The sequence below is a fragment of the Macrobrachium nipponense genome, chromosome 6 (assembly GCF_015104395.2).
Source record: "Macrobrachium nipponense isolate FS-2020 chromosome 6, ASM1510439v2, whole genome shotgun sequence".
NCBI lineage: Eukaryota > Metazoa > Arthropoda > Malacostraca > Decapoda > Palaemonidae > Macrobrachium > Macrobrachium nipponense.
The window spans coordinates 50,254,691-50,264,690 of NC_061108.1; the positions used below are offsets into that span (position 1 = coordinate 50,254,691).

Here is a 10,000-nt window from a genome sequence, read left to right on the forward strand (position 1 = left end):
CCTCGATAGATTGCAATCTTGGGTTTGAACAGCTGAGCATAGCATTGGAAGGATGCCACCCAACGCAATCCTGCAAATGAGAGATGCCCAACATCTAGCTTCATGATCAGCGGTGGCCCCAGGGACGCCACAAACTATCAAAACTTGGACGAAGGAAACTTCATTATGTATATAGTCACGACGCAGGAATCAAAGTTGAGAGGGGTTGGGCCCCGTGCTGGACGACGGCAAATCTGAAAGTTGGATTAATTTCCAATCTACCATCCTTGAAACAGGGAAACATTTAAGTATCTGTAATTTGTTTTTATATAATTATGAATTTACTATTCATTCGCACTGCCTTTAGCTGCCTTATTGTCAGTGAACTGATAATTTAAACAAGTGATATTACTTGTTGAGGGGCATATATATATTTGCGTGTATTTTTTTTAACTTTCTACCTACCTATATTCTTTCTCCTCCTAGCATTCTTAATGATTTGGTTCATGGGCACGTAGGAATATATATCCTACATGATTATTTTCTTTAGTGCATTTTGCCCTATGCCAGTAATCAATTTAATTTAAGATTTCTGGATATGATGAAGATTTGTGCTCATATACCCTGTCCTTTACTCTCTCTCTCTCTCTCTCTCTCTCTCTCTCTCTCTCTCTCTCTCTCTCTCTTCTCTCTCTCTCTCTCCCCTGTGTCTTGGTTAGTAGTCTGTATGGACTCATGACCCTGAAGATTCATGTAAACAACTTTATTGATTACTGCCATCATTCGCCCTCTTCTTTGTTATTGTTATTATTGTTATTATTAATGATTTCGATGACATCATTATTCCTGGGGATGTCAATGTTATTGTTTTTATATACTCCATTTTGATGAAAATCTTTGTCATTACTCTTTCTCAAGACATTTCTGATGTCATAAGAAAGATGGGAAATAATTTCCCTTGTGTATCAAAAGGTGTTTCTGTAATACCGATCTCAGAAGAAATTCCAGGAAAAACGGAAGTTGTCTGTATAGAAACTCGGGCAGTTCTCCTAAGAACAGCAAGGGAGTCACTTTGCAATTCCTCGTCATCGAATAAGGGAATTGTCTGTCCTGTTCAGACGAATAGGTCATATTCTGAATTTATTGACATTGTTTTTGTGTAGTCGTATATTGAATTTTTGTCACATTTATCTAATTTATTTTGGGATAAATCTATGTCTTTTGAATAGGGGAGATGAGTCTCTCTCTCTCTCTCTCTCTCTCTCGTATCATTATCCTGCAGCCGCGCGCATTCATCTTCATTTTCATCGTCCCTCTCCACTTACATTCCAGAGCAGTTTCATACTGCTGGTGATCTGCCGGATGATATTGGCAGAATACTGCACTTGGGACCCATTAATCATCTGGTAGTGCATTTCACATTACGTGATCTGCTGTCTGGTTAGGAATCGGCACAGTGGTTTTGATTTTTTGTTATAAACCAAATAGATACTTCGTGATTGCCTTAATGATTGTAATATCAGGTCGGAGCCTGTTAATGTAAATATAGGCGCTTGTATGATTCCATTTGCAATATCCGTTTTATTTTCACAGGAAGTGAATAGGGCCACTAAAGGAAAAGGGATGAATAGCATTATGGCAAAGAGAGAATTTAGGTTAATACAAAAGGCTAGGAACATGTTAGTTTTCATATAAATACCGAGGTAAAAGAATGATCAGATTGGCCATTTTGAAATACCTGGACAACATCAGATGTGCGTTGTGATGGGACTATTGATTTCAGGATTGGCAAGCAAAGAGAGGATTTAGTGAAATTGAAAGTTATTTAAAGATGGAATCTGAGGGAAAATGGACTGGAAACAGCAGAAATACGTGTGGACAGTTTTACGTGTACCATGAAGAAAGATTGTTAAAAAAAAAAAAACATTGAAAGGATGAATGCACAGGGAAATATTGAAAACAATCTGAACAAGAAAACTTCGATTTCTGCGGGTATGTGCTAAGAAAGGAGGTTTTGGAGAATTCGTGTCTGGCAGGGAAAATTGAAGGAATGAGGGCGAGAGGAAGACAGGGATAACACGTAACGGAAAAGATTGGAAGTCTGTGATCGCCAGCGTCTTGAAAGTCTCTTCTCATGGAAGAAGCAGAGTTTTTCATTTTATGGTTATTTTTCTTATCTATTGATTATAATTCTCTCTCTCTCTCTTCTCTCTCCTCTCTCTCTCTCTCTCTCTGTCATGAAACGCTTTTCTTATCAGACTGTCAGCAAGCGCTGTTGTCCCCCATTGTCCTTACCACCTGAAAAGGAAAGAAAGACGAGATGACACATATTTCTCTTTTCGACCATTTTGTTCTTCTTCCAGGTCTTGATGGCAGTTTCTTGAATTCTTTCATCGTGAAGCTGGCATTCTTTTTTGGACTGTTCTATATATTTTTACCGATATATTTCATTGTATATTTACAACACCCCAAAGAAAGTTGATTTTTTGTTGGCTTGAAAGATTTTCAAAAGACTGATACCAACTTAAACTTCTTGAGGGTTTGGATCATCTTAAAGATGTATACTCATCTTGCACGTCGATATGCCAATTGCTGATGCGACGAGGAGAGGAAGTCTTTCGTGTTATTTATTTGTTAATTTAAGGATCCTTTATTGGTAGTTTTACACACACACACACATACAACATACACACACACAAACACAAATATATATATTATATATATATATATATATATATATATATACATATATATATATATATATATATATATATATATATATATATATATATTATATATATTATTAACAGGACCTCATTGAAACTGGGTGGTATCAAGCGGAGATACTTATTTATTAAAACAAAAAACTACTAGCTTCCCTGAATTAACAATCCTCATTGATACTTGACAATGGTGGTCCAGGAAAGCTTGTAACTTTTTTTTTAATAAATATCCCCGCTTGATACAATCCAGTTTCGATGAGGTCCTGTTAGTGATTGTATTAATTCATATAACTATTGTGTAAGTGATAAAAATTAATATATATATATATATATATATATATATATATATATATATATATATGATCAGTTAAGTATATGGCCTTGAGGAAAGTGAAAAATCGGGGTGTAAAGAATTTTCGCCATTATTCGAAGGCATTTTGAAGAGTATAGACGAAAGTTCCAGCTGTGTTGATTTCACTTTACCGGTAGGCCGTGTACTTTGTGCGTATTTCTATCACTTTGTTCCTATGATAGAAGTTTTATATGTACATGTACCCAATTTTAATTATAAAATGAAATTATTAAAATTATAATATATTTTCATATATGCTTAACCGAAGGGGAATTTTTTTTTCTCGATAATAGACTTGCCTGGACCTGGGCGCGAACCCATGGAGCCTTTCAAATCCAGGAACGTCAGTGAAACTTTTACCTACTACACCACCGCAAGACGTTTCCTGGATTTGAAAAAGTTCCATGGGTTCACGCCCAGGTCCAGCAAGTCTATTATCCGAGAAAAATTTCCCCCTTCGGTTAAGCATATATGAAAATATATTAATTTCGAGGTAGAGCGAATTAGATATTAAAGATATTGTAGCTCGGGATATATGTATATAAACACGGAATGTGATATTGACTAGTATGTATATATATATATATCTAATATATATATATATATATATATATATATGATATGTAATATATATGTGTGTGTGTGTGTGTGTGTGTGTGTGTGTGTATGTGTTTGTGTGTGTGTGTCTGCATGTGTTTTCAGTTATTTATACACGTAATCACTTAGGAATTCCAAGTTTTGATTAAAATCTGAGATCTAAGTTTTAATCGGCTTTTCCTCTCCGAATAAATATGTCATGCTTTGCTCTGTTAGAGTGAGATATCAATGCTTGTCGGGATATCGCTTTAGTTTCTTATATTTTCGTCCCAGATTTGAGGGGGAAACAAAAAAGCGGTGTCGCACAGAATTGAAAACCTCAGAACAAAATATGCGGCTATTTGCAGTCATCTGATATTGACAAGTTCCAGGCAGGTGTTCAGAATAGCGTCTATATCAAGGAAATGGGTATTTTTATCAGAGTAGTAATTGTTAGTAGCGTCATAATTTAGAAGTTTAAGCTTTCTTTGCGGTTCGTGTAGGTTATTTTATCGGAAGGTAATAAAATTTGTGGATCCTAAACTTTCAAAACGTCGTGTAGTAAACATTAGCTTTCAAGTGAGTTTTGATTAATGATGTTTCAATGAGAACGAAATGTTTTCAGCATAATATCTTGTGGTTTTATTGCGAGCAGAGCCCTGAATCGCTCTCGTACACGGTAGCCCCTTAGCCATTTTCATCTTACCGACTACCTGTCTTTTCTCGTATTGGCCGCTTTATCCCTATTTCATTCATCAGCTCATGCCACAGTTATTTTAGAATCTGCTTCGACTTGTGGAAGCTTTGGAAGCTGAGTCTCGTCCTCTCGCGTTCTCTCAAGGCCAAAGATGTATCGTGTCAAGCTCACAAAGGTCGATTACCCTTCTGAGCCCCAGTCAGACGAGTAGGGAACGATGAGGGTCCGTTCCCCTAATATTTAATACGGCGCTATTGACCTACGCAGTTCATTATATATCTGGCGGTTAGTCGACTGCTGTGGTTTGCACCTACGTTGGAGAAGGAGGAATAGGTAGCGGGAGGAGAGGAGAAAAAAACGGCAGACAATGAGGCATAAGGGAAAACAAGAAACAACAGACGTGAGTGATTAGTACTCCGTAAAACATAAGCCCTCTTATATCATTGCAGATAGGCGGGGTTCACCTAGGTCAACCTCGATTATGCTTGGGAAGGTGTGTTACTATATATATATATATATATATATATATATATATATATAATATATATATATATATATATATAGGTGAAGTGTGTCTACATGGATTGATTTTCGAAGTCTTAGTCATCGTGTCTCAATTCCATTTTTAGAGCATTCAGTCTTAGACTATTACTTCCCTGTCTGTAATTCAAGTCTTTTAGGACGTGATTACGGTTGTAGTATTATAAATGTATTAAGTGTAGCCTTGGAACAAAAACAAAAAAAGATAATATAACGGAAAGAAACGTATTTTTATCATCTTTATACTTAAAAGGCCATAAGTAGTAGGTCGTGTTCTGATAACATCATTATTTTCCTTGTTGATAGTTTTCCTCGGTTAAATTGCAGTATTCGATTTCTTTTAAATTGTTGCATCAGTAGTGTTATTCGATATATTGAAGTGAGTTGTTTATTGAAAGAACGGTTATCTACCTAATCTACTGATCACTTTCAATCGGGATACAGATGAAGGGAAATGCAAAGGCGAAGAAAACCGAAAAGGCAAGAAGAGTCCAAAGTGCATCAAAGTCGCCGCCCAACCTTGATCCATCTACTATAAAACGTCATCTTCCTCAAGCTGTCAGCTCTGCATTTCAAACTTGTCCTCAAGCTGATGGCAAATAGCGTTAGGATCGTCGGTGTCTTTACTCCGTGATGAATTCCCGCTCTGCGTTTATGCCAGATCAATACTGTCAACGTTTTTTTTTAAAGGCAGAGGCCCTTTGCTCACTTTTTCTGGACAGAGACGCATGTTCCTGACGTTTAGTTTTTTCATACCCATTTGGAATTGCTACATTCGTTGGCCCCTGATCAGTTAGCATGATTATTATTGAAGGTTGCTTTCATATTGCTAATTGACCTTCTCTTTTCCGTGTATTGCTTTGATTATTTTCAGAGTGCAATAATTTCAGAACATAAAACTGGAATTAAAGCTTAATGAAATTAAAGATTAATGAAATTAGACTTGATCTTCTCTTGTATTTTATTTCACTGATTACACATTCCATCGTAAGCTTTATTCGAGTCCACTTTTATTTTATTTCACTACGAAATTTGCCATATTCTCTCTTTTTTTTTTGCGGGGGTGGGGGTTGGCTATGATTTTCTCGTATTAAAGCTTAAAACGAGGTTGTTTTCAGAGATGTGTAAGGGAACTTAGAACTTAAAAGTCTACCATAGGGATAAATCAAATCTGTTGTGCCTGTTCCGTAGACTTAACCACATTACCTTGTGTATCTGTTCAAAAGATTTCTGTATTGTCTGCTGGTCGAAGTATTTATAAATTTGAGTTAAAGTAATAAAATCTGGGAAGTGACTATTTCTATTTATAAACTCTTTTAGGGCAAGGAAAATTAAACGTGTACACATTTACCGTTGACTTCCAAAATGCAAAAAAAAATTTGTCCCTTAGACAACTATTAATTCCATGTGCCGAAATTTGTCGCAGTTTTCGCTACTTCATACATCAAGTCATGAAAATAGAACTTCGTCGCAACATGTTGACCACAAAGTATATTGCGTTACCCACCCATGCCCCAACTCTCTCTCTCTCTCTCTCTCTCTCTCTCTCTCTCTCTAGTATATATATATATATATATATATATATATATATATATATATATATATATATATATATATATATATATATATATATATATATATATATAATGCACATAGCTACACATCACACAACAAGCACTCACGCACACACACACGCGCACACACAGGATATATATATATAGTATATATTATATATATATATATATATATATATATCTATATATATCGACATATATATATATCTATTGTCTAGTATATATATATATATATATATATATATATATATATATATATATATATCAAGTAGTGCAGTGTTTAAGACGTTTGTCTTACAGCAAAATATACCGCGTTCGCTTCAGACGATTTGGGATTCTTTCGACAATTTCAGTTCCGTACCATTTTATTATTTTTTTTTCGAACGAAAGCCGTAAAAGTTTTATGCCTGGTAATTAGACGACTTTTGTGGGTCGTAACCATAGAAGTAAGGGCATGGATTACCAACCCCATTCCAGAATTCCTGTCGAGACCTGGAGGGCCATAGATGTTTATATCTTCGATATATATATATATAATATATATATATATATATATATATATATATATATATATAATATATATATGTATATATATATATATATATATGTATATATATATATATATATATATATATTACGTTCATGATTTGTTAGGTCTTTTCGTAATAAGAATATAATGGCAACGATATTGTAATATATGCTTTTATCAACCGTTTTTTAATAATGATTTAACTAATTCTGTTAATAGAAAACTCTCTCTCTCTCTCTCTCTCTCTCTTCTCGTCTCCCTCTCTCATCTCGTCTCTCTCTCTTCTCTCTCCTCCTCTCCTCCTTGCTCTCTCCTGCATCCGGTTATCAACAGCCGTCGTACCCTTGATGCTGTAATGAGCTATTGATTCAACTTTTCTTGTCTATTGTGATTAAAACCTTGTTGTAAAGTTTCTTTGTCCCACAGTAGAAAAGGGCAGAGATAGGAAGAAAATGGATTAAAAGAGAGAGAGAGAGAGAGAGAGAGAGAGAGAGAGAGAGAGAGAGAGAGAGAGAGAGAGAGAGAGAGAGAGAGAGAGAGAGAGAGCTTGTGTGGTTTTGTGTAAGAAAAAATGGTTCACTACAATAATTTATCTGTAAATGTTGTCTTTGAAATCAGCTGAATACAATCGCTCAGATGGAAAATAATAATAGAAACCCTTTTGAGGATAAAACTGATATTTCTTGTATTTTTCACTTGTTCGTGTAAGTCTTCAATCGGCGTTGTCTAAAGTTCTTTAACATGAGTTATAGTTCTTGCGTTGATCTCTAAATCTCCTAATGGTAGATGTGCCTATTTAGTGCACTGACGGAAGACCTTTCCAATGATCAGTGAATATACCTTATATACACAAGAAGTGAAGTGTCATAGAAAAAGAGAATTGCTGCCGAAAGGCATTCGTGAGTAGCAGTGTGAGATCTGTATTTTGTGATTCTTGTTAGAAGGAGAATGTTAGTTTGAAGTGGCTCCCAAAAGCAAAAACAAATTCCGTGGAATGGCTACGAATACCTGCTGAATGTGCTTTAAGAATAGTTGATTATTTCCTACATTCAATAGTAATATTGACTATTGTGTAAAGAAAATTAAAGTAGTTGTTGGCCGATAAGGAAAAATCTAATGCTTAGGTAATCAGCAAGCCTTTTTGACACATAAAATAAAGTTGAGATTCATTAAAGTGTGCCCTCAGATACGCCTTATTAGTAAGACCAGATTACGAGTCTGTGAGGCTTTGTGCAGACACCTGGAAGAATATTAATTAGTAAGGAGTATTGTGAAGCGGAATCAAGCATGGCCACCTTGGTGGTGGCTACTGGGTTCTTCAGATTCTATTCACTATTTGTATAAAAATGATTTAAGGAAATTGCATCTCTTGAGAAGCTAGAGACAATGCCAGATATAATGCCCAAAGTATTTTTAAGTGTAGAGCAGTTTAGGAAGAAGTTTAAAAGAAAAAGAACACTAAGAACGTTCCTCAGACTGGAGTTGCACTGTTATACGAATGCAACTACATAATCACAGTTCAGAAATTTTCATTGACATGGTTCAGGGATTTATGAATCTGAACTCGTATGTGTGTGTTGTTGTATGTGTTTGAGAAATATACATACATGCATATATATATATATATATACATATATATATATATATATTATATATTATATATATATATATATATATATATATATATATATATATATATATATATATATATATATATACATATATATATACATATATATATATATATATATATATATATATATATATATATATATATATATATATATATATAGTTTGCATGTGTGTATGAGAGAGAGAGAGAGAGAGAGAGAGAGAGAGAGAGAGAGAGAGAGAGAAGAGAGAGCTAGAGAACGCCGTTAAGCTCGATTTTCTTTTTCAATACTGACTTAAAAATATTCTAACCTCGTTACTCCATTGATAAAAACAACGTATCATCGTTTGTGAAACTGTAATTTCTTTGACAGCGTTTTGTTCTGTTCCACCCCCAGCGGCAAGTAGGGTATGTTGCTCTATAACACAAATTCTGAATTAGTTATAGCCAACTAATCCCCTAAGGCTCTCCACTATTTTAAAGGAGTGCGCCCGAGGGAAAGATATCAATGTTAGAATACTATACAGAATACTAAAGGAAATACATTTAATGAACGCTTAAAATGTCATTTGAAAATAAACCCCTTAATTGTCTTTATCCACAGCTCTAGTCACAGTTGAAGCCTCAATAACTTGTAAGGAATTGGAACTATGGAGCACGGGGTGGGGGTGGGGGTGAGTGGAGAGGGTAAGAAATAGTATATTGAATGCGGTATGCTTGGTCCCTTAACCCAAGTTAGTATCCTAGCTTCGTATCTACCAACATTGGCAGTGAAGTTTTTGGACTAAAGTGAGAGCAATTTTTATTTCCAATCCTGGAAGAAGCACCGGTGCACGACATTTCTGTCACTGCAAAATGTGAGTAAATTCATTTAGTCTTGAGAAAGCTCATTTTTCTTCCGTATTTTACTACGACATGTATTTTATTGTGCTCTCGGGTAAACAGTGCAATTGAAAATTCGCAGCTTCCAATCAAAAAATATATTTTTTTGCTCTTATATTGATGCTGAATGAATTTTTATTTGGTTAAACTGGATATGCGAGTGTTGTTATTGCCAGCAAGTGTGGTTCAGCATTCATCGGCCTAATTTTCGCTATCAGCTGCATTGAAACGACCACATCACGACAAAGATCTGCCCAGCTCATAGATCCAGTTCACCCACTGGCAGTTCCCCTGGTCTGCTGCTTCACCCCTCCATCCAATTTGTCTGCAACAATTTGGTTCATTCATTTTTTCAACGTCTCTTTCTATCTTTACAGAGGACGAAGAAGGTGCAAGTGTTCGTATAGGATCTATATCAGTGCACCTGATTCAGTTCTCAGAGAGAGAGAGAGAGAGAGAGAGAGAGAGAGAGAGAGAGAGAGAGAGAGAGAGAGAGAGAATTAAGGTTGTCATTTTGGAAGTGTTAACTATTGCAC

The 10,000-nt window shown here is 35.3% G+C and overlaps 1 protein-coding gene across 16 annotated transcripts in view; it reads left to right on the forward strand.

The window, feature by feature from the left end:
* Nucleotides 1–10,000, forward strand: part of LOC135216344 (eye-specific diacylglycerol kinase-like) — an 818,192-nt gene that overhangs the window by 509,474 nt on the left and 298,718 nt on the right. The window lies entirely within an intron of this gene.